This window comes from Oryctolagus cuniculus, chromosome 15 (assembly GCF_964237555.1).
Source record: "Oryctolagus cuniculus chromosome 15, mOryCun1.1, whole genome shotgun sequence".
In the NCBI taxonomy this organism is placed as follows: domain Eukaryota; kingdom Metazoa; phylum Chordata; class Mammalia; order Lagomorpha; family Leporidae; genus Oryctolagus; species Oryctolagus cuniculus.
In genome coordinates, this window is record NC_091446.1 from 59,054,741 (window position 1) to 59,080,232 (window position 25,492).

The following is a 25,492-nucleotide window of genomic DNA, read 5'->3' on the forward strand; positions in this document are numbered from 1 at the left end:
ACTGTCTTTAACAGTTTTTACAATGTTTTAAACTCTACACATCACTAGGTTTTTAAACTTTATTTAATGCTGCCATTGCATATATCACCCTCTCAATGTGGACTATATCTGATCATATTTTGTGCTTTCCCAATTCCATTTGTGTGCACAAAGATTTATTTCTCTCCTAGCTAATCTTTCCCCCTTCTTTGCCATTCTGTTTCAGAATTCAATTTCTTTTCTTCCTTTTCCACAAGGAATAAACAGTTCAAAATTTCTCATAATATATACAATATCTTAGAACACATTTTATTAATGTAAAATATAAATTCTTTTCTTCTTATTTTCAATATAAATGATACTTGCTGTCCATCTGTTTTTGAAGAATGTCTTTGGAACAACAAGCCCATGCAGATTGCTTTATGGCTTCTTTCAGGTTATAGCAATTTATTTCATAAATTACGTTTTCTAAGTAATATATTAACATAAGAAAACGCACAATAATGAAACTTCATATGGATACCATTGGAAGGTTCTATCAAACAGAACTTGTGAACATGCTTCATAGATATAGAGAATGAAGACAAATATAGTAAAGAGAAATAAGGACATTTCAGAAGTGTCAGCATGAAAATGAGTCAAACACCGGGAGTTTTGAATCATGTTTTAAAAATAATTCTCTGTAATAGTAAGATATTTGAGGATGTTAAAAGCATTACTTTAGAAATTTTTCAAAAGTGACTTTATATTGTGCTGTTCTTGCTTTTCATTTAAAATAGTTTTTTTAAACTCTTGTAAACAAATGTCAGTTTCTATTTAAAATAAAACAGTATTTACTAAAGAGTTTAAAGCACAAGATTTCATGAAAAAACAAAATAGCAGAACATTTCAAGATATTTCCTCTCCTATGACCTTCTACATTTTTTCCTATGACACTGACATCATCATTACAGTGAATTTTCATTTAATTCGATTAACAAGTGTCAAGAACAGTATTAATTAAACTGAAAAATAAGAAGCATTTATTTCATAGTAACTAAACTTTTGGCAACTAAGCAATTCTATACAATACAAAAGAATCTTAATTCTGATCTTTCAAATCTGTTTTAGTAACATTCACTCATAAAATTCTAATGTAAAGTAAGTGTTTCAAAATATTTTTCTTAGTTTTTTTTTTAAAGATTTATTTATTTATTTGAAAGTCAAAGTTACACGGAGAGAGGAGAGGCAGAGAGAGAAAGAGGTCTTCCATCCGATGGTTCACTCCCCAGATGGCCGCAATGGCGAGGGCTGCTCCGATTTGAAGCCAGGAGCCAGGAGCTTCCTCCAGGTCTCCCACATGAGTGCAGGGGCCTAAGGACTTGGGCCATCCTGTACTGCTTTCCCAGGCTATGGCAGAGAGCTGAATAGGAAGTGGAGCAGCCAGGTCTTGAACTGGCGCCCATATGGGATGCTGGTACTTGAGGCCAGGGCGTTAACCTGAGGCACCACAGCGCCAGCCCCTCTTAGTTTTTTAAACTGCTCACCTACTCCTTTTTTAACCAATTTTATCAAAATATAATCTTCATAAGATGAAATGCTCAGACTAAAAGTATATGGTTTAATGGACTTTGACAATGAAGTACATCAGTGTCACAACCACATCAGTGTAACAACCAAACAAATCAATGCAAAAAAAATTTCCATCACCAAGCAAAGTGCCTGGTGCTCAGTGGCAGTCAAATCTTCCTACCTCCATTCCAGACAACCACTGATCCACTGTGGGTTAATTCTGGTCACCTTTGAACTTTATACAAAAGGAATCATTCAATGTATTATTTTGTTTTTGTTTTGCTTAATACAGTCTTTGGCTCACTTCTGATTCAGAGCTTGTGGTGACCCGAGCTGTAGCATAGATTGTTTCTTAAGAAGAAAGGAGTGATATAAAGAACTGCAGGTTGTTACTTCTTCATCGTACACTGTGTAATCATATAAAAATGCTCGGATGTATGCATTCCATGGTGGATATTTAGGTTGATTCTAGTTTTTGATAACTGGATTTAGCTGCTGTATACAGCTGGGTACAAATCTTTCACCATCGCGTTTTTATTTCTCCTCAGCAAGTATGTGGGGTTAAAACTGCATGTTCCTGGGTAGGTGTACACATATCATTTTTAAAGTATCTCCCAAACTCTTTTCCAGTGTGGGTGTTCCATTTGATATCCCCATGAGTAATATATGAGTTTAATTACACATCATCTGTCAATATGTCGTGTCACCTTGTTTTGTTTGCCTTCTGCTCTTTTCAGTGGTTGTGAAGTGGTATCTTCATTGTGGTCATCATTTGGTTTTTACCTAACGATTGAAGGCACCCAGCATCTTACTCTGTGTTTATCAACTATTTTTTATCTGAAGTATTTGTTAGACTCTTGCCAATATTTACTAGGCTTGTTTTCCTTCATGTTGAATTATAAGCATTAATAGTGATTCTTTTTTGTTTTTAACAAAAGCCATTTTCCAGTCTAGGTTAGCACAGCTTTACATCAAGAATGACCCTAAAACCCAATAGATGTGATTCTGAAACATTAGGTTTTGAATCAAAGATACTTCTTGATCAGAAGTAGAGTTTTAGACTCCATTAAGATTTGTCATTTTCTAAATTACCAAAGGCTCATTCTTCAGTCCCTTTTAAAATCATCATTCTATTAGAAAATCTGTTTTATTCTAAGCCAATCATGATATGATTCCACCTTTGACAACTAACCTAACAACCAATTTGTTCACTAAGGAGCAACCCTCACAAAAACATAGCCTTCACCTTTTCTAATAAATGTGTTCATATATAGTATTGATAAGAAGTAACAGTGAATAATATTAGCAATGTGTTAGCTAAAGGAATCAATTTTTTTTGATATAGCAATGAGTAAAGGAAATAGGACTCTCTTCTGAGTTGTCTAGATAGTTACTATCCATAAATTCTGCACTTCCAACTCTCATTGAAATTAAGATAAATCACATGGGCCGGTGCCGTGGCTCTCTTGGCTAATCCTCCACCTGCAGCACCGGCACCCGGGTTCTAGTCCCGGTTAGGGCGCCGGATTCTGTCCTGGTTGCTCCTCTTCCAGGCCAGCTCTCTGCTGTGGCCCAGGAAGGCAGTGGAGGATGGCCCAAGTGCTTCGGCCCTGCACCCACATGGGAGACCAGGAGAAGCACCTGGCTCCTGGCTTCAGATCGGCACGGCACCGGCCATAGTGGCCATTTGGGGGGTGAACCAATGGAAGGAAGACCTTTCTCTCTGTCTCTCTCTCTCTCTGACTGTCTAACTCTGCCTGTCAAAAATAAATAAATGAATCGCACTATTCATATGTGTCTAGATCACCAATGTTTTCATTTTGAAAGTACCAAAAATTCATAAATATAAGTTTTCTTGCTTAACATTTATAGAATCAATTCCCATTTTAGTAACATTAATGTTAACTTTTATTCCTAAGTGGTGAACAACCAAAGTTGTGTATAATTATATATGACTTAAATTTGTATCACAATACCTATGATAACAATGTCATTTCTGAGAATATGAGCCTATGGAATTAAGAGAAGGGGAACTGCTGTTCAGTTAGTAAAAAAAAAAAAAAAAAAAGGCTCAGTTATACATGATGAATAAGTTGTAGAGATATGCTGCACAAAATTTTGCCTATAATTTGTATTGCATTATACATTTACAATTTTGTTAAGTGAATAGATTTTACATTAATTGTTTTTTTTTAACTTTTATTTAATGAATATAAATTTCCAAAGTACAGCTTATGGATTATAATGGCTTTTCCACCCACAACCCTACCCTCTCCTGCTCCCTCTCCCCTTCCATTCACATCAAGATTCATTTTCGATTCTCTTTATATACAGAAGATCAGTTTAGTATACATTAAGTAAAGATTTCAACAGTTTGCTCCCACACAGAAACACAAAGTGAAAAATACTGTTTGAGTACTAGTTATAGCATTAAATCTCAATGTACAGCACATTAAGGACAGAGATCCTACATGAGGAATAAGTGCACAGTGACTCCTGTTGTTGACTTAACAAATTGACACTCTTGTTTATGGCATCAGTAATCACCCTAGGCTCTTGTCATGAGTTGTTAAGGCTATGGAAGCCTTTTGAGTTCACCGACTCTGATCATATTTAGACAAGGTCATAGTCAAAGTGGAAGTTCTCTCCTCCCTTCAGAGAAAGGTACCTCCTTCTTTGATGACCTGTTCTTTCTACTGGGATCTCACTCACAGAGATCTTTCATTTAGGTCATTTTTTTTTTGCAAGAGTGTCTTGGCTTTCCATGCCTGAAATACTCTCATGGGCTTTTCAGCCGGATCTGAATGCCTTAAGGGCTGATTCTGAGGTCAGAGCGTTGTTTAGGACATCCACCATTCTATGAGTCTGCTGTGTATCCCGCTTCCCATGTTGGATCGTTCTCTCCCTTTTTTTTTATTCTATCGGTTAGTATTTTCAGACACTATTCTTGTTTATGTGATCCCTTTGGTTCTTAGTCCTATCATTATGATCAATTATGAACAGAAATTGATCACTGGGACTAGTGAGATGGCATTGGTACATACCACCTTGATTTGATTGTAATTGTTCTTACCACAATTAAAAAAAGAGAAAAAATGGCTAAAACTCCAAATTTGCAAGTGATAGTATTTCAAATACATTTACTAGACCTGTCACACTATTTCATCACTGATTTTTATTTAATTGAATAAAAAGCAGGATGAAAGCAAGGCCTGAATTATAAACTAATATAGTCCTAAAATGATCACTTACCCAAATTATTATGAACTGTAATGTATAATATCTATTATTAGAAAGGAGTCATCACTGAATCTTCCAGAGAAATGAGAAATCCCTTTATCTATTTTATATTTACACTGAATATATATCCCCCAAAACAGAAACTCAGGTGTTAATTTGTTGGTCCCTATATAATGATTCTGTCACATTCTGGCTATGTGACCTGGAAGAGTAAGTTAATTATTCCATGCCTCAGGTGTTAGGCCAGCAAAATGTAAAACAGCATTTACAACACAGATTTTATGTGGATGAATAACATAATTTAAGTTTAGAGAATACTGATGGACACATATTGAGTGCCAAATAAATGTTACATGTAATACAGTGTATTATAATAGTCATCAAGAACTCCAAATTTATCAAAATTTTTCTATTGTTTTATAATTTTCTTCTGTGGAAAGAAAGCTCTGTGAAATGGCACTGCCATTTCCTAGATTTTGAAATGCTGGATTGAAAAACATACCTGTTTTTTGATTTGTATTGCTTTGCTTTCCTGAAGCGCTGATGGAACGGAAAGTGGTTCCATCAGGTTTTTGTTCTATTGTATTCAAAAAAAAAAAAAAAAAAAAAAAGGAAGAACAAGGCTGTAGCTTAGCAGCAGAAACATTTTCCCCAGAGTTTGGAGAAGCCTGGAATGTCCCTTGAAACTTGTAAGATGCCATGTATGTCTCTCTGCTGCTAATCAAATCACTCAGTATTTCACTTGTGCATCAGGAAGGTGGCTATAAGTTATAGATAAAGGTCAGTAGGTTTGACTGACCTATGATGATCAATAACTGGTCTTTCTTCCATTCTGACAATGAATTCAATTACTAACTTAGAGGCTACAGTGTTCCTTTTCTGTTCTAATGCAGGTATACCACAATGCAGCAAAGACGATGTTTTTATGCAGCCAAATACCAGGGTGAGGAAATGCTTACTGTCTGCTTGCGCTGTTAGCAGCAAGCTACATGGGGAAGCCACCTTCTGGCTCACACAGAGGAAAGAGAACCCTGGCATTGCTACAGCTGTCACTGGCCTTTTCTGTTTCCCAAGCAGAGATCAGAATTGAATGGGAACCAAAAGTATTGAGACTTCCCTACCCACCTGTGACTGACCAAGCCAAATGAAAAACAAAAAGGCAGATGGCCCTGGAGCTAATGGTCCCACAGCCCCACAATTTTGCTGAAATAAAATTCTTCCACCTCAATATTTAGTACAAAATTATACCAATTGAACTCTCCAACACCTTTCCCCAAATTGAGAGCAGGTAATCTCGATAAGATCATTTATTAGAGAACAACCTTGAAATCCAAGGGCAGTCCAGATGGTTTTGAATTTTATAGAACAGGTTTGCTATGAGTTAAAAACTTTCTTTTCAGCCATTGATCAGGTCAAGAATCAAGTTTTTCTAACAGTTTACTCTTAAATCAATAGCCCAACCATAGTAAATCCTGAAGATGAATTATTGCATTTATACCTATTTTCTTTATACCTTCATTTATATTTTAAGCATTGTTCTGATTAGACCTCCTGCTTTAAAATATCAGCTCACTGGGGAACCAATCACCTTAGATTTTCACTCTTCCTGGATTTTAAGCCCTTCTGAATTACCAGTGACTGTATGAATTATACCCCCTAACTTCAATTTCTATCTTTTTTGGCACCTTGGTCTCAATGTCTTTCTCCTCCTTCTCATCTACAGCATATCTCCATTGCACTTCTGGCCAACTTCCATAGCACAACATTTTCTTCCTTTTGTAGCTAAATCTAAATCTGCAGCTGTCTGAATATGGCATCTGTGGTTAATTTCTGGTACAATATTGCGCAACTTAAATGACAGTAATGCCCAATGCTACTGCAACATTATGTAAGATTTCAGACAGATGGTACTATTAACTCACTGTAAACTAATGCATTGCAGAAATGATATGGCATTTAACTGTAATGTACAATACTTTGAATGAAAAAAACTCCTGATCCCTTTAACCACTTAAGAAGTAAGGACACTGCATCACCTGCTGGCTGCTACAGTGCTCTGCTTACTGGCTCCTAAAGTAGATTCAAAAGAACAAAGAGAGGATAAAATTCATGTGACCCTCCCAATAGTTGTCTATTTGTCTTAACTATGTGTTCATTTTTCAAGGGGCTCAAAAACATAGCATTAGATGGATGAAAATTAAATGAAAAAGAATAAGCCAACCAATATACTAGGGGCAAACCCCAATTTTAAAATACATACATTTGCATTCTGGCAGTATGAATAGCAGAGTTATTTGGAAGAGTAGTACTGAAGAGGATGAGCTCCTTTAAGGGCAGCCAAGATGTAGATTTTGAGAGTTAAGCATTTAAAGTAAAAAAGAGAGGCAAAAATGAAGCATCATTTTGTACTGGAAAAAAGAAACATAGGCTTCTGAGTCAAACAGAATTGGTTTCAAATACCAGCCCTGTCTCTCTTCTCAAAGCTTGAGTGACTCAGGTAACATAACTTCTCTAAATCTGTTTCCTCACTTGCTACCATGAATAAAACTTTCCTTACATACTTCTTTTTTTTTTTTTTTTTTTTTTTTTTTTTACAGGCAGAGTGGACAGTGAGAGAGAGAGACAGAGAGAAAGGTCTTCCTTTGCCGTTGGTTCACCCTCCAATGGCCGCCGCTGCAGCCGGCGCACCGCGCTGATCCTGGCAGGAGCCAGGAGACAAGTGCTTTTCCTGGTCTCCCATGGGGTGCAGGGCCCAAGCACCTGGGCCATCCTCCACTGCACTCCCTGGCCATAGCAGAGAGCTGGCCTGGAAGGGGGGCAACCGGGACAGAATCCGGCGCCCCAACCGGGACTAGAACCCGGTGTGCCGGCGCCGCAAGGTGGAGGATTAGCCTATTGAGCCACGGCGCCGGCCTTACATACTTCTTGAGAATAAGTTGATGTAAAGTACCTAAGATAATGCCTTGCTTATAGCAGTTATTTTAATTTTCTAAAGGTGGGACCTAAACATAATTATAGCAGGGGTTGACAGGAAGATGTTGTCTTAAGTTGTCTTTTTTTTTTTTTTTTTTTTTTTGACAGGCAGAGTGGACAGAGAGAGAGAGACAGAGAGAAAGGTCTTCCTTTGCCATTAGTTCACCCTCCAATGGCCGCCGCGGCCAGCGCACCGCGCTGATCCAATGGCAGGAGCCAGGTATTTCTCCTGGTCTCCCATGGGGTGCAGGGCCCAAGCACTTGGGCCATCCTCCACTGCACTCCCTGGCCACAGCAGAGAGCTGGCCTGGAAGAGGGCAACCGGGACAGAATCCAACGCCCCGTCCGGGACTAGAACCCCGTGTGCCGGCACCGCTAGGTGGAGGATTAGCCTAGTGAGCCGCAGCGCCGGCCTTAAGTTGTCTTAAGAAATGAAGGAGTAGAAGCTGAAGTTAAACCAAGACAATTCCAATAGAAAAAGATTTTATTCACCTTGTGAGGTTATACAAAATAGAATAAAAGATCAATGAATAGATAGGGCAGATGGCAAAAGACAAGCTAAGTAAGATAAGCTTACAGAAAAAGGAATAGGTGAGAGAAAAAAGTACCAAGTACAGGTATATATGAAGATTTGTCTTTTCAGTAAGATAATATGAGGATATTAGGGACCATGAGAAAGAAGCTGAAGTCCTTCAGCTGACCTGGGTAGGAAGAGAGACAGGAAGAAAGCATAAGACCCCAGGGAAACAATGCAAGCTACATCTTAAACAGTCTGTCTGCAGCGGGCTTGAGCCTTCCAGCTCTGCCAGTGCCCTTGGCTCAAGCAGCTCGAAGGAAGTGCACTAATGAGCAGAAGGGCATGCTGCTGAGAGCAGGGACTGCCGAGATTACTGGTCAGGCAGGGATTTTTCATTTCATAAATCAATTACAATGTGCTATACTGATTTCACAAAGTCAGCAGGACTTAAAAAGTTAATGAGCAAAATATTTTTTTATTATTTTTGAAAACACTGCAATGTCTACAGCTTAGCACATTGGGCGGAAAGACAAATGGGAGCTTTAGCTGCTGCAGATTTCATTCCACCCTGCCCCCCTCTTTGTTCCTCTTCTCAGAGTCGGCAAAAGATCTGGATCTGGCATGAGACCCTAGTACATGATGCCAACAAAATTTCTCCCTGGTATCTGAAGCAGGGGCAGCCTCGACTAATGTGTCTGTGTTTAGGCACCAGTGAGTTTTGTACTGGTGCCCAGGCCTCTCCAGATGGAGCAAATGAGGAAAGGAAGGGGAAACCCACCTGACCAAGGACACGGAAGGCAGCAGGACTGCATTTGTGATTATTGTTCTTGATAGGCAGTTACAGAACTCTTTATCCAAGCTAGAGTAAGATAAACTGGAATTTTTAGTGAGCTATTTGTTTTGGACAACACAAAAACATGGAAAAATTGCTGATGTGTCTATTTCACCAGTCTACCCCTGTCTGGATGCCAAATGCAGAAATATACCTCATGTAGAGGGAAATATACATAGCTTCGCCTTTCTCCACAACAAAGGAACTTATCCAAGGCATGCACTTTTTCAGGACAAAGATGAAAGAGGAAAATAAGTAAATGTGAGTGATGATATTAGAATACTTCAGGCATGGAAAGCCAAGACACTCTGGCAAAAGATCTCTGCGAGTGAGATCCCAGTAGAAAGAACAGGTCATCAAAGAAGGAGGTACCTTTCTCTGAAGGGAGGAGAGAACCTCCACTTTGACTATGACCTTGTCTAAACAAGATAAGAGTCGGAGAACTCAGAGGGCTTCCATAGCCTTGGAAACTCATGACTGGAGCATAGGGAGATTACTGATGCCATAGACAGGAGTGTCAATTGGTAAAGTCAACAACAGGAGTCACTGTGCACTTACTCCTCATGTAGGATCTCTATCCTTAATGTGCTGTACATTGAGATTTAATGCTATAACGAGTACCCAAACAATTTATTTCCCTTTGTGTTTCTATGGGGTGCAAACTGTTGAAATCCTTACTTAATGCATGCTAAACTGATCCTCTGTAAAAAAAAAAAAAAAAAGAAATTATCAATTCCCAACTTGACTCTCACTGGGATTAAACATGACAATAGGTCTGCTCTGATTTCATCATCATTTAAAAAAAATCATCTATTATTTTTCACTTTATGTTTCTGTGTGGGAGCAAACTGTTGAAATCCATACTTAATGTATACTAAGCTGATCTTCTGTATATTAAGATAATCGAAAATGAATCTTGATGTGAATGGAAGGGGAGAGGGAGTGGGAAAGGGGAGGGTTGTGGGTGGGAAGGATGGTATGGGGGGGAAGCCATTGTAATCCATAAGTCGTACTTTGGAAATTTATATTCATTAAATAAAAGTAAAAAAAAAAAGAATACTAGAATATAATTAGCTACTGTTCACATTGTGATTTTAGAAATATACATACCAATACAGTGTATCTTAATAAGAAGGAAAAGTTTGTTTCAATTAGCCATCTACAACGCTCAATAAGAACTCTACTCTTTATGAAATCTTTTTTGAAACACCAAGAGTACATATAGACTGAGAATCTCTCTTCATGATTCTTGTTGTCAAAATCAAAATATTGTTTAACTCTGTCAGAAAAAATACGAGAAATTAGAAATTCTCTTTTCATATAATTTTCCTAAATAAAATATTTCCTTTTCTACTAACAATTGCCATTTAATATAGTTTGTTATGTTCCCTTAAAATATTCCACATAGTGGCTGTTGAATCAGCTTTTAATTAAATCACCTTTGTTTATAAGAACACATTCCCTTCTAATTTCTTTATGAGCTTTGGGAAGTGGCTACATGAAAGGTTTCTTTACTTATTGGCCCTCTCAAAATATTGTTAGGAAATCAAATCCATAATACTCAGAGAAATGTGATTTCAATTTAAAACAAAGTACAAAACTGTTCAGTAAGAATACCAATTCCCTCCATCCTCACCTCCTTCAACTATCTTTGTTCATTCTGGATCTCTAGAGCTGCCATAAGTCCATTCAAAAAATACCGTCAAAATGATTGAAAATTTTCAGAGACCATAGTGCTTGTATATAAATAGACAAAAGAAAAGGGATTGTGATTACGCTTAAATGGTATATTTAGTGAAAGACAGAAGGGGTTCCTGATGTTTCAAATAGCCAAAGATGTGCACTGATGGTGAGGGCCAAGTAGGAGAAGCACCACCCTCCATAACTTTGTCTAAAGCATTCAGAACATTTTGGGGAAAGGTATCAGGGGGTAGTAGGCAAGACAGTTCAAGTGGATTTGACCTTACTAAGGAGCAGTTTCAGGGTATCAGAGCATTAGTACTGCAATGTAGTAGAAAAACGAAATAAAACAAAAAAAAATCAAGAAAAAAGAGGTTTGATTTTCATTTATTCTTTTACTGTCAAGATCCATAAGCTTAAGTAAGTTGTTTCATCATAAGTCCTCAGAAAAAAATGGAACACCATATCATGCCTTGGACTCTATGATTCTATTGAGAATGCTCCATTTTCATAAAGGCAACGCTGCTATCTCCTCCAAAAAGTAGCACTATGTTATAATGAGCCTACAGGTCTATAACGGATGGAACTGACATTCTCTCTCATGGACTACGTGTAGGTGGAAAGGGAGCATCAGTAAATAAAGCTTTAATAAAGTAATAAGTTGTCTCTTTGGTAGATTAAGAACTCCATATTTTATACGAACAATTTGTTTCTTTAATATTTCTGTGTTCTATTATAAAAATATACTAGTGTGTGTGTGTGTGTGTGTGTGTACTCATGCATAGATATACATTGAAGAGTGATTCTTGGTTTCTTTTAAAAAACTCATCTAAAACAATTGTTAAATGGCATCAAAGTTAACTCCTGCAACAATTCATGCTAAAGCAGGTCTAAAAAACAAACATATATTCAGTATTTTCAATCCAGTTGGAAGCAAGGTCATAGTTTTGTTCTTCATATAAATACTGTGTCATTAGTAAATTAGACAAAAGGAGTGTGGTAAGTGTTTGGCACAGCAGATAAGATACTACTTGAAACACCCATATTTCATATCTGAGTGCCTGTGTTCCAGACCCTGTTTTGCTTCCAATTCCAACTTCCTGCTAATGCACACTTTGGGATGCAACAGATGGTGGACATTTTGGGGAGTAAACAGAAGAAGAAAGATCTCTCTGTGTCCATAACCATGTCTATGTCTGTCTCTTTCCTTCTCATTCTCTCCCTCTTTTGAATAAAATTTTAAAATTCAAAAAAATTTAAAAGCCTAATATTACTATTCTAGAAAATAAAGCCATATAAATGGAAACAAGATATAACACTGCCTTACTAATAAGCTAATATTTATCTTTTAGTGTTTCTGGTCAACAATAAGAAATTTGATAATAAATTAGTCTCATTAAAATTTTGCTGTTAAAATTTACTACCTGTTAAAAAAGGTAGTATTCTTGGGTTACAATGAAGCATAGCAAAATTAATTTCATGCTCTAAGACTCAGTTTGACATGTTTTCTTTTTAAGGCTCCAGTAGATTATATATAATATCAAATAAAAAGGATTCAAATATAAATGAATAACATCCTTTCACTATTGGAATAAAAATAAATTATCTTATCTAAGGTCTGAGTGTACCTGTGCATTAAAATGTTTCACTACCTAAGAAAAGATAATTAATGTAAGACATAAAAATAGCTAACATTTGAGTCCTTACAATATTCTAAGCCCTTTGCATATGTTATGTCATTTAATTCTTGGATCAAACATGAAATGTCAGATGGTATTATTGTTCATTGTAACTGAGGTTTAGGTAGGCTAAACATCTCCCCTAGCATCATGCAGTAAGTGAAACTATTACATCTCATCTTTTCACACTAGAGCCAGTATTGTCACACACTTATTTCATCAGCAAACATCAATTGAACACCTAACAAAAGGCAAGAATTATTATAGATGTTACCCACTACGAAAATCGACTTCTAGATCAAGATAATGCATTTACCAGAAATTAAAATAATTGAAAGAATAATGACTTTCTTTCAGAATGAGATCTCACTTATTGTCAAATATAGGATCAAAAATTAAGACAATAGTTGCTAAAAGGAGACTAAGAGAACTGCAAATTCTGAATATGTGAATACAGCTAATAAATTGATACATAAGATGGCAGGAGAGCAACAAGGAAAGTAAGAAGTACGAAGTTAATTTCTTCTTGCATGGAAGAGTCAGATGAAATTGACCAAATGTAAACATGACAGAAAAGGTGATCATGAAGGCTGAGGAAATAAGATCTGTTTCTTATAAATTCATTTTGGTCTCACAAACACAAGGCAGCTATGAAAATCAATATATTGTTTAAAAAATAAACTACTAGATAACCTTAATCTTCAAATTAATTCACAATGAGTTAATGATTCCTTTTAATACTATTAGGATAAATTGCAAATATAGCCTGCAGAAGATTTACTCTAGTAATTATTTACTTCCTTTATGCTTTTTCTTGTTATACTTAAATGACTTAAAAAAATATACCATAAATAAAGGAGATTGAAAATGTAATAATTTTTAATAATATTCCTGTTACTCTTTGCAGAACTCATAAATAAACATAATCAGATAAAGACATACTACCCAGTATATCTTTCACAGATATATTTTTCTATTTGTGTTTATTTTTAAGTACAATAGGTTATTAATAACATGAAGTAGGAGATACAGCATGTGCCTAGATCCCATTCTCCTTTCTTACAGTCCTTCCCCTTGTTCACTATACTTGATCCAAAATTTTTGAGTTCTACAAACACATAGAGCTCATTCTTGCCTTAGTTTTTTTTTTTTTTTTTTTTTTTTTTTTGTCTCCATTGTTCCCTTTCTCAGAATTTCCCTCCTGTATAGTTTGTTCATGGCTGCTCTTTGCAAGATTCACATTGCCTATCTCTTCATCAGAGATACATTTCCTAGTCATCTTTATCAAACATGGACAAGTAGGCAATAAATGATGCACTCATATAGTTTAATTAATATAGGGACTACCTGTTATAGTAGCATAATTATTATGTATTATCATAAAGGAAACTTTTGTTATACCAAACAGAATACAAATTTTCTGGTACTACAAGAACCAAGGAAGAGTGGTTACCAGGCCCAGTTGTGAGAGAATAAGGGAAGGAGCAGTTCCTAAAAGTCAAAGTCTGAAAACGCATGTCGAGACTTGTCCAACAGGACCTTAGGTAGAGAAAACTCACACTGCAAATTAATAAGGATCTGGCAGGTAGGATCCATGGGGAATACAGAGGACTTCAAAAATTTTGTGGAAAATGAAGAAATTAAAAGACAAATTTATTTTGTTGTAAAAAAGTTGAAATCCATGCAGATGAGAAGTCATCAAAAAATTCTTGGAAATACATGTTAAGAGGCACATGCATGAATTTCAAAAAAATTGTTTGCCTCAAAGTAAATATCTTTTATTTTCCATGGTATTTTGAAGTTCCGTCATATATTCCCGGCCCTCACCCCCTCCTTGTCCTCAAATCTTCTGCTAGTGTTTCCCGCTGGTCAAACGTGACCAGACACCAAAGGGAAAACAATCCAGTAACAAGATCCCTAAAGGTCAGCCTCCTGAAGCATAGAGCAAGGTGGAGAAAGGCAAACAGCAGATCAAAGGGGAAATGGAAATAACCTGCACACCACTCATCATTTCCTACCACATCACCCTTATTTTAACTATTTCCACCTACAATTCTGATGTTCTCTTCTTAAGTCTCTGTATCTTTCACTGACTGTAAATTCTTTTTCATCAATATGTCCCCAGAGGCCGGCGCCGCGGCTCACTAGGCTAATCCTCCACCTAGCGGCGCCGGCACACCGGGTTCTAGTCCCGGTTGGGGCGCTGGATTCTGTCCTGGTTGCCCCTCTTCCAGGCCAGCTCTCTGCTGTGGCCAGGGAGTGCAGTGGAGGATGGCCCAGGTGCTTGGGCCCTGCACCTCATGGGAGACCAGGAAAAGCACCTGGCTCCTGGCTCCTGCCATCGGATCAGCGCGGTGCGCCGGCCGCAGCGCGCCGGCTGCGGCGGCCATTGGAGGGTGAACCAACGGCAAAGGAAGACCTTTCTCTCTGTCTCTCTCTCTCACTGTCCACTCTGCCTGTCAAAAAAAAAAAAAAAAAAAAAAAAAAAAAAAAAAAAAAAAAAAAAAAAATATGTCCCCAGAGACCAAACCACTGCTTGCATATATTAGTTCCTCAATAATTATTTGTTGAATTAATTCAATTAGCAAGGCTTCTGTTAATTAAAAAAAAAATACATTGAAAAACCTAATCAGTCATGAAGGTCTACTTTAATTTATAGGAGAATGTGGGGAGCAACTCGGACTAGACTGTTACTGGAATTAAGACTTATTCTATGCATCTGCTCTCCCACAATATGGCGCTGAGAAGGGAGTAACAACTTCTATGCAGCTGCCTCTCGCCAACTTGAGTGATGACCTGCAGGAGCTGATCCTGCTCCTGATTGGAGGAGAGCAGCGTACTCGGCGTGTGGGTAGCAGAGTTGGGATTGGTGGAAGAGGACTATAAAGGAGGAGAGAGACAACATGCACCAGGAACATCTAAGGGGAACATCTATGTGAAGGAACACCTGTGCAGCCCCCGAGAGAGCCAGCCGGAGGTGTGCCGCTCCCCTGAGGAAGTGGGGAAAGTGGCCAGGGGGAACCGCCCTTCCACGGAGTGGAAGGGTCGGTAGCCAACCCGGGAAGAACCAGCAGCAAACCCGGGGAGGGCCGAGCAGACGAAAGAACAGCGCAGGGTCCTGTGTCGTTCCTCTGAGAAGAGGGGGAGCGACAGGAGAAGATATGGTGTAATATCTCATTTTACTTCACAAAAATTTTATAACGGGATGGCGCTGCGGCTCACTTGGCTAATTCTCTGCCTGCGGTGCCAGCGCCCCAGGTTCTAGTCCCAGCTGGGGCGCCGGATTCTGTCCTGGTTGCTCCTCTTCCAGTCCAGCTCTCTGCTGTAGCCTGGGAAGGTAGTGGAGGCCCTGCACCCTCATGGGAGACTGGGAGGAAACACCTGGCTCCTGGCTTTGGATTGGCGCAACGCGCTGGCCACAGCGGCCACTTGGGGGGTGAACCAATGGAAAAAGGAAGACCTTTCTCTGTCTCTCTCTCTCTCACTGTCTAACTCTGCCTATCAAAAACAAAATTTTATAATGAAGTTGTTATAATCAACTGTAAGTGTTTATAGCAATATATCATGTTGATACTTTGATTTAGTAAATATATCAAATGGAGATCACACTACCTATTTAACATGAAGTTCAATACACATATGATAGTCATTCCTTTACTCGCCTATTAACATATTCATTTAACAAAGATTGATTGAATGAATGCCTACTATGGCATAATATTAGGCAGTAGGAATACAGCCACAAACCTGTCAAATGTATTGTCCTCTTGAGGATTATATTTGAGCAAGGGGTCAGAGACAAAGGGAGGAGCAGGTTCTGGGCAGCGGGGACATGGCAGGACTAATAACACAGGAGAGCAGTGGGAGATGTGAGTGCTCAACTTATTCTCTGAATGAGGTGGGTGACCACAGAGTGACATGACATGATCTGACTTACATTTTAAGAAGGTAGCAAAGGAGAATTAGAGTGATATAGGGCATAGCATCAGCTCAGGTGAGAGAACATGATCTCAGAGGTAGTCAGTCTGTAGACCTATTTATGAATGCATAGATGAAATGATCTCCTGAGCACAGAATGTGGGGCTGAAGAGTGAGAAAGGAGTCAAGAGTGATGTTGAGATTTGGGGGTTTTCCAATGAAAGCTGCTTGGGAAAGCTTTGTCAGTTGTTTCTTTATTTTCTACTTAATTATGAAAAGGGGATACTCATTCAGTACCTACTGACTTCATTACAATGAAAAGTCACCCGTTATCATTATCTCATTGCCATGAATCACTGAAGAAACAGCTGATTCATAAATTTGGTGAACTTAATTTTAGAACTGTTTTTCCATCCAAAGACACACCAGTATGCATTAAACATAGAATCCTGGGGGCCTCGTTGCACAGATGGTGAAGCTACTGTCTGCAGTTCCAGTATCGCATGTGGGTTCCAGTTCCTGTCCTAGGTGTTCCACTTCCAATCCAGCTCCTTGTTATTGGCCTGGAAAAAGCAGCTCAAGTGCTTGGGACCCTGCTACCCATGTCAGAGACCTGGAAGAAGCTCCTGGCTCCTAACTTTGGCCTGCTCCAGACCTAGCTATTGCAGCCATCTGGGTAGTGAAACAGCAGATGGAAGATCTTCCTCTTTGTCTCTCCCTCTCTCTACTAAGTTATCCTTTGAGTTACTCTACTCTGATTTTCAAATAAATAAGTGGATCTTTAAAAAAATACCCACATAGAATACTGAATATAAGACAAGAAACAGAAGACACTTGCAAAGAAAAATTTTGAGACTATTTCATTACTGTGAATTTCTCATAACTAAATTTGCAAAATTACAGTTTGCAAAAATGAATTTTGTCCAATTTTGAAATTTAAGCAGTGACTTTACTTTTTAAAAAAAATTTATGTATTTATTTGAAAGGCAGAGTTATAGAGAAGGTTGAGGCAGAGAGAAAGAGAGAAGTCTTCTATCATTGTTTCACTCCCCAGATAGCCACAATGGCCGGAGCTGTGCTGATCCAAAGCCAGGAGGCAGGAACTTCTTCCAGGTCTCCCACATGGGTCCAGGGACCCAGGCCACTGCAGAGAGCTGGATGGGAAGTGGAGCAGCAGGGAGCAGCATGGCGAGTGGAGTGCCATTTGGGATGCCTGCACTGCAGGTGGCGGCTTCACCTGCTATGCTACAGCTCTGGCTCCAGACTTTACAATTTAATCTGCAATAAGTCAAGGTAATATCTTTCATGCAGAATGTTTTGATAAATCATGTTTTCATATTAACCAAATGACATTTTAATGAATATTTTCATTGTATCAAGCATGGATTATCTAATATAAAATTAGGATAAAATAATGTGTAAAGCATCTAAATTTCACTTCATATAATGTAGCTTTTTGTCCAGTAATTCATTGTGCTTTAAGGTGGTAGATACACTGTAGTATAAAACAACATAGACCTTGAAGACAGATACTAAATTCAAGTTTCCAATTTCCTCCTAAATTTCTGACATCATTAATTTGGACCCAATTACACAGTGTTTTAACCCAAGTATCTTCAATTGTTTAAAAATTATCCTTGGGGTCTGTGTTATGGTGTAGTGATGCTAATATCCCGTATGGATGCCTGTTCAAATCTCTGCTGCTCCACTTCCAATCCAGCTCCCTGCTGAAGTGCCTGGGAAAGCCACGAAAGATGGCCCAAGTGCTTGGGCCTCTGCATCCACATGGGAGACCTGGAAGAAGCTCCTGGCTCCTGGTTCTGGCCTGGCCCAGTCCCAGCTTTTGCAACAGTTTGGGAAGTAAACCAGTAGACAGAAGATTCTCATCCTTTCTCTCTCTCTCTCTCTCTCTCTCTCTCTCTCTCCTTATCTCTCTCAGACTCAGCCTTTCAAATAAATAAGTAAATCTTTTAAAAATAATTTGAAAAATTATCCCTAAAATAATACTATCTCATAGGATTACTGGAAAGAGCATATTCAGGCTTTTATTTTCTTAAATTCATAACATATAAAACAGCATTTGAACCAATAAATAATGTTCTAGCCATTATACATATATTCATCTAAAGTTAAAATATGCATCTTCTCCTGGCACTACACAGTCACCCTGTTATACTGGAAAGCTCTGATACATGGGTATTGTGCATTTTTTATTTGTTTGTCAGTGTGAAATTTCATTCGGAAAGTAGTTACATTTTTAAACTAGATAACATTATTTTATATAGCACGGTAAAGAAGCAGATATTTTCATTATGATTTAGCACCATCTATCAGTTCTTTAGCAAAAAGTATAAGTTTATGTTTAAAAGCCTTCAAAACATTATGCCATATAATAAGGTCTTCCCTCAATTCTAGAAGCTAAAATAAGACTATGGCTAAGAAGAAAGGAGAAGTGCACATTTACAAAAATTTTTTCCTACATGAATTATTTTCTCAACGACAGCACTTTGAATGGGTGGATACCTATCTACATTTTTCCTGAAACTCTGCCTTCCCTGTATTCTCTGCCCCTTCAGAAACACACTTAATGACACCAGGTTCCCCTCTTCATTCTAGCACTCACTGCAGACTAATCTTCTCTTCATTTCCTTACGCATCAAGATACGCTCTGAGATTTGGTCCTCAGTTCTTTCTCTCACTTAAAAGGTCCCTTTGCAACCTCTCCTTTGCCAGTCTCATTATCTCTCATGACAATCAAAAGTGTTTCATCCTTTCCCTGAATTTCCTGGATATTTTATCTGTTTCACATCGATGGCTCTTGTCTAGCTGCTAGAAATGAAGAATCAGAAGGAGATTTGGAATAAAATCTCCTTGATGGTGATGCCAGGATCTTATTCCTCTTTTCTCTTCCATTGGGCTTAGCAGAGGGCCCTCTAAGGAATCGATAACCAACTCTAAAACTAATCAACTATTATTTCAGAAAATGGCATAAAGCATGTATTCATGTTATTAGTACACATCAACTTACTCTCCAAAAGTCCACAGAAATAAGTATAGGAAACTTTCAGAAGAAATAGTATTTGAAAAATTTGCTTCTGGATTATATTTTTATGTGAAACTAATTGGACTAATAGCAAGGTTGATTTTTGTTACATTTTTTAGATTAAAATGAGTATTACAGTTGCTGTAATATGTCAGATTGTCATATATGCTTAGCTACAATTCGTTAGAATGATACATGCATCAGTTCAAATGTCCATGTTAGCTGCAAAAGTAAGGAGAGGGTAAAGAAATTTATATACATTTTAAAAGAGACCTCTGTATACAACTGAGAATAACTTATATATCAAAGCAGATAATTTTTACAGAATAAGGTTGCTTACTTAAATTTAAAAGGGTTCATCTCTAGATTTTTATGTAAATTTCTTTAGAAAATTACCATATTTAACTATTGTTCTGAATCCCTCCAAGAAACACTGTTGAGGACTTTTATTATCTACCAGAATGTAATATCTTTATTCTTCATAGCCCTTGTCTAATATTCCACTGAACTATGATGTTTGCACTTTTTACTGTCAAACTCATTATTTAGTGGAGCATTAAAGCATTGCCTATAATATAAATTAAAAATATGCCACTTAAAAATTTTAAAAAAGAAAGAAAAAGGTAAATTTTATTATTTTAAATGACACTAGGACATAGCACCATTCCTGACACTTAATTAGTACTCAATATATATTTGTTGAACTGAATACAAAAATTGAGATTACTATTTCAATGTTACACACATATTTCAGAAACTTATATATTATAAAAGACAGAAAACCCCACAAGTATAATCTTTGTATAAAACAGGTAACTACAAGAAACTCATATGAGATGAGTTGGGAAAATTTTCATTTTCCTTATAAGTTTGTATCTCAAACTTGTCAGTACACATTCTAAAACCACTATTAGATTCATCTTTTTATCAGTTTTATCTGCTTCATGATTAAAAACAAATGAGGTGAAGCCAATGTGTTACAATGTCCAAACATCTACATTACCCACCCAATACCCTGGAGTTCTGCAGCAAGATGAATGGACTTGGAAACTAGAGCCCTGCTCTTTGAAGGGAACATAGTTCTTCTCCCTGTCTTTAATAAACCACATCCACATCCTTGTTAACATCTAAATAAGAAAGGAGCATAAAGGCTCATTTCACTCATTATTTCAAGATTTCCAATGGTATGGTTGTTGAAATTACTTTGTTATTTTTTTTAAAGGTTCAGTTTTTTTTAACTTTTATTTAATGAATATAAATTTCCAAAGTACAGCTTATGGATTATAATGGCTTCCCCCCCATAACTTCCCTCCCACCCGCAACCCTCCCCTTTCCCTCTCCCTCTCCCCTTCCATTCACATCAAGATTCATTTTCAATTCTCTTTATATACAGAAGATCAGTTTAGCATATATTAAGTAAAGATTTCAACAGTTTGCACCCACATAGAAACACAAAGTGAAAAATACTGTTTGAGTACTAGTTATAGCATTAAATCACAATGTACAGCACATTAAGGACAGAGAGTCTACATGAGCAGTAAGTGCACAGTGACTCCTGTTGTTGACTTAACAAATTGACACTCTTGTTTATGGCATCAGTAATCACCCTAGGCTCTTGTCATGAGTTGCCAAGGCTATGGAAGTGGCATGTTATTCAAGAAGACCTAGAAAATTAGGAGATAGGTATAGATAACTGTCCTTTCTTCTATATCACATAGCTACTCAATGTTTATAGCAAAGTTAATACTGACCCTTTGGGGGATCATTTGGGCAATATGGAATTTGTATATCACACCCTATAATAATCTCCACATATTAAACTACATAACCAAAATTTATTCTTTTCCAACTCTGATGTCTTAGTCAATGAAATGAAATTTCACTGGTATTAATGAGAGTCTTCATCGTGTCAGTTCTTGTAGACTGTAGTTAATTTCCCTTGAATAGTGGGGTAGGCATTATGCCTATGAATACTTAATATTCGGAAGGCAGGAGAGCTAATCAAATGGCATGCATTGAACACTTTAGTGATACAAATACTTGCTAGCTATACAAATATAATTTCTGGTGGTATCAGTCTTATAAGACACCCTGCAGAAGAACCTTCAGAAAACAGTCTGACTTGAAGAATAAGTATTCTGAAACACACACAACATGGTGGTTTTGTACACAAATAATACTGTAGAGGTTTTTCAGATTTTCAAACATTCAATGAACTTAAAATATCATTATGCCAAATTTTCTAAACTTTCATTTTTTAAATCAGTATAAACTGCTCATCAAAACATAAAGTTCTAAGTGGTAATGTGAAGGAAGACAATTGCTCTTCTGAAATAATGTTTCCTTTAAAGTGGAAATGTTGTCAATATCACCAAGCTAGCTCAGAAATTTAAATTACAGGTGACAATACACTCACTGTTTTTGTCAATCTCCATTTATTTTGATTCTTGAAACAGTTTTAAATTTCTTATTTGAACAATGTAAGATAACACTTACAAATAAATGTAAAAATTTCAATACAATCAATGAAAACAAGATATTTTATCTATCACCAGTAATATTTGCCAGAACTTTATACTGTTTAAATTTCATAAACTGTATACATCCAGGACATTTTCTAGTCCCTTCTGTGTATAATAGTTAGGGTAATCTCAAATGCTCTTATTAATATTTACTAAGTATTTTATAAGTTCTGACTCTTTTATACCAATGACAATTTCCTCACTGTAGGAAAAAAGGCCATCTAGTCACCACTTCTGTTGACCGTTAACCACTATATATCCCCTCTCTATGTTCTATCTTGGTCTTGTTCCTTCATGACGTATTATCCATAGTTGGTCTGATCCAGTCTCAGTCTTTAAATATAATCCAAATGCTTAGACTACCAAGCTTTTATATCTAGTCTCAATAGCTCTTTTAAACTGACTTGGAAGTTCAATTGTATTCTCTCTTGCATCTCTTGATGTCTCACTGTTATTTCAAACATGACATGTGTATGAACCATGCAACTCCAACCCTGCCATTACTCCTTATTCTGCTTAAGACATTCTGGCCAAACTGATCTTTATACAGCAATTAGAACTTTGATGTTAATTATTACTCTTTTCGTTGCTATAAAGGATGCAGCAAATATCTTTATTTGCCTCCTTGGATACTTGAACAATTAGGACATGGAATTAATGATCTAATTTTTATTTCTCTAATTAATGGTGGAGCTAAGCATTTCATTATATGTTTATTTGTTCTTTGGCTTTCCTATTCTGTAAATTACATATTCATATCCTGTTCATTTCATATTGGGTTGTTTAAGGATTTTTGTATAAATTGCCTTCCTCTCTTCTCCTATTCCTCCCTTTTAGTTTTCAGGAGATATTAATATTATATAGATGAAAATCCTTTGTTTTTTCCAATACTAGGTATTACAAATATTATCTTCCAATTTATAGCTTGTCTTTCAATTTTGTTTATGGCAATTTGCTATTATATAGAAGTTTAAATTCTAGTGTATTAACTTTATCAATCTTTTCATTTAGCATTTAATGTTATGTTTAATAAATTCTTTTTATCTCAGAATTGTAACAATGTTTGCTTAAGCTTTCTTATCATGGTCTTTTAAAAATTATTTACTTATATTCATTTTATTTGAAAGGCAGAGAGACAAAGAGATCTTTCCACTTACTGATTCACTCCCTACATGCCCACAACAATCAGAACTGTGCCAGGCTGAAGCCAGGAGACCAGAACTCAGTCTAGGTCTCCCATGTGGCAGGGTGGCAAGAACCCAACTACCGGAGCCATCATTTGCTGCCTCCAACTGTGCACAGCAGGGAGCTAGAAGCAGAAGCAGAGCTGAGACCCAAACCTAGGCACGCTGATACAGGACGTAGGCATCTGAAGTAGCAGCTTAACCACGGTGCCAAATGCCTGCCACTTATCACAGTCAATATTTTGTTGATCACATGTAAGTCATTAAATGACCTATTGTTTATTTTGGTTCAAAATGTTCTCAATTTTTCCTTGTAGATCCCACTGATTTATTAATAAACCCACTCTTCTGTCTCTCCACCAATTTTTAATTCCGGTTTAATTCCTCTTTAGAAATACACCAAGGACCTTATGAACAAGGGTTGTTTTAAAGCTCTCTATTTTCTTCAATTGACTATTTTCTATGTCTGTACCAATTTCACACTGTTTTAATGATTATAGCTTTATAATAAATGTTTGTATTAACATTTCAGTTATTACTACAAAAATTTTTCTAGAAAATCAATATTTTATTTTTATTATTTATTTTTTAAACTGACACATAAAGATTGTACATATTTAGGGTGCAAGATGTGATGTTTTAATATATTTATATATTGCATAATCCTTAAATTCAGTTAAACATATCTGTCTCCTCAAACATTCATCATTTCTTTGTAATGAAAACATTCAAATCTCTTTCTAGTATTTTTAAATAAATAGTACATTATGATTATCTACTGTTACCCACTGTGCAATAGAACACCAAGATTTATTTCTCCTTTTGAACAATAAGTTCCTAATTGACCCAAAGCTTAGTTCACAGGTTCTGTCCCAGGATCAGGGACAAGGCAGAATTCTGCCCAGGACTAGGTTTCACTATGGCATGCCTAGTACTGGGTTTCGAGTATAAGGTCTGGACTTAATTTCTTTTCTCTCTTCCTAGCAAGAGGAGTCTCTCGCCACTATGGTGCTGTTGCTTGGAGTGGAAGAAGGGATGGTCTAGGGAACTCTTTCCTACAGGCCTTTTTAATGCGTCTTCTCTTATTATTTTGCCCAGACCAGATACTGCTGCCTTTCATCTGATTTCCTTAAAGCTTGAGAATGTCATTTGGGGCATTAATAATTGTTCAAACTGATGTTTTGCTGGGGATATGTTCACTAGAGTTTCTTAGCTGTCCTCTTTCTCTGCCTTTAAAAATCATTAATTTTTATTATTTTGGGGGCAGTCACAAAATTCTGCTTCCCATGGTATCTATTCAAGCCCTAGGACAATTATTAGGTCCAAAACAGCCTCATCCAGGGGGTTGGCACTTGATGTTAGCTGCCTGTTGGGAACTCAGTTGGGATTATCAGTTAGAAGCCTTCATTTTTTTCCCACATAGGTTTCTATGTGGACATTTGGATTTTGCAGAGCACAAAAGATGAAACGCAAGAAGTGGTGTTCCAGGGCCGGCGCAGTGGCTCATTTAGTTAATCCTCCACCTGTGGCGCCGGCATCCCATATGGGTGTGGGTTCTAGTCCCGGTTGCTCCTCTTCCAGTCCAGCTCTCTGCTGTGGCCTGGGAGGGCAGTGGAGGATGGCCCAAGTGCTTAGGCCCATGTACCCGCATAGGAGATTTGAATTGGCATAGCTTTGGCAGTGGCAGCCATTTGGGGGGGAGAACCAACGGAAGGAAGACCTTTCTCTCTGTCTCTCTCACTGTCAAACACTGTCAAATAAAAAAAAAAAAAAAAAAAAAAAGTGGTGTTCCAAAAAGCAAAGGCAGAAGTTGCAGATCCAAGCAACCTCTACCTAATTCTATTGCTTCAAGTAGGTTCAAAAGAAGGTAAAAAAGACTACACCTTACAATGGAGGAATGGTAATATCATATTGCTAAAAAGCATTCGGAAAGAGAAATAGTGTAATAACCATTACTGAAAATAGCAATCAATCACATTCTGGCAGGGTAAAAGTTACCTTTTTCATTATGCTTCTTGAACATAATTTTCGATTTTTTTTCATTCATGATTCTGTGAAGTCTTTGGTCAACTTGTCCAATTCCATTCAAAAAATTTCAAGTGAAGTGTTAGCTATTCGTTCAACAAGTATCTACTGATATAACAATGGTATCTATTACCAATAGATGAGTGAACAAAAACAGATGAAATTCCCCTGTCTCATTAAGCTTATGTTTTGAATTATGTGGAGAAAATAGAAATGTTTATTGTTTACAGTAATATTTATTACTTGTATATTAGTCTTTTACTCTTGAAATCAATGAGCATATTCCATTTCTCAAATTTAGTTAGGTCTTCTTTTATATCTTTCACTGAAGCTTTATAATTACTCCTTA

The 25,492-nt window shown here is 37.0% G+C and overlaps 2 protein-coding genes across 9 annotated transcripts in view; one reads left to right on the forward strand and one right to left on the reverse strand.

The window, feature by feature from the left end:
• Positions 1-25,492, reverse strand: part of CTNNA3 (catenin alpha 3) — a 1,675,875-nt gene that overhangs the window by 1,022,928 nt on the left and 627,455 nt on the right. The gene's annotated exons all lie outside the window — the stretch shown is intronic.
• Positions 1-25,492, forward strand: part of LRRTM3 (leucine rich repeat transmembrane neuronal 3) — a 179,162-nt gene that overhangs the window by 48,396 nt on the left and 105,274 nt on the right. The window contains exon 4 of one of the 4 annotated variants that reach the window (XR_007910882.2): positions 1-24,900. This exon is cut by the window's left edge and continues 37,455 nt beyond it. The exons of the other annotated variants lie outside the window; for them this stretch is intronic. The gene's annotated coding sequence lies outside the window, so the exon portion shown is untranslated. Of the gene's footprint in view, positions 24,901-25,492 lie in introns of those variants that run through there. 4 annotated transcript variants of the gene reach the window in all.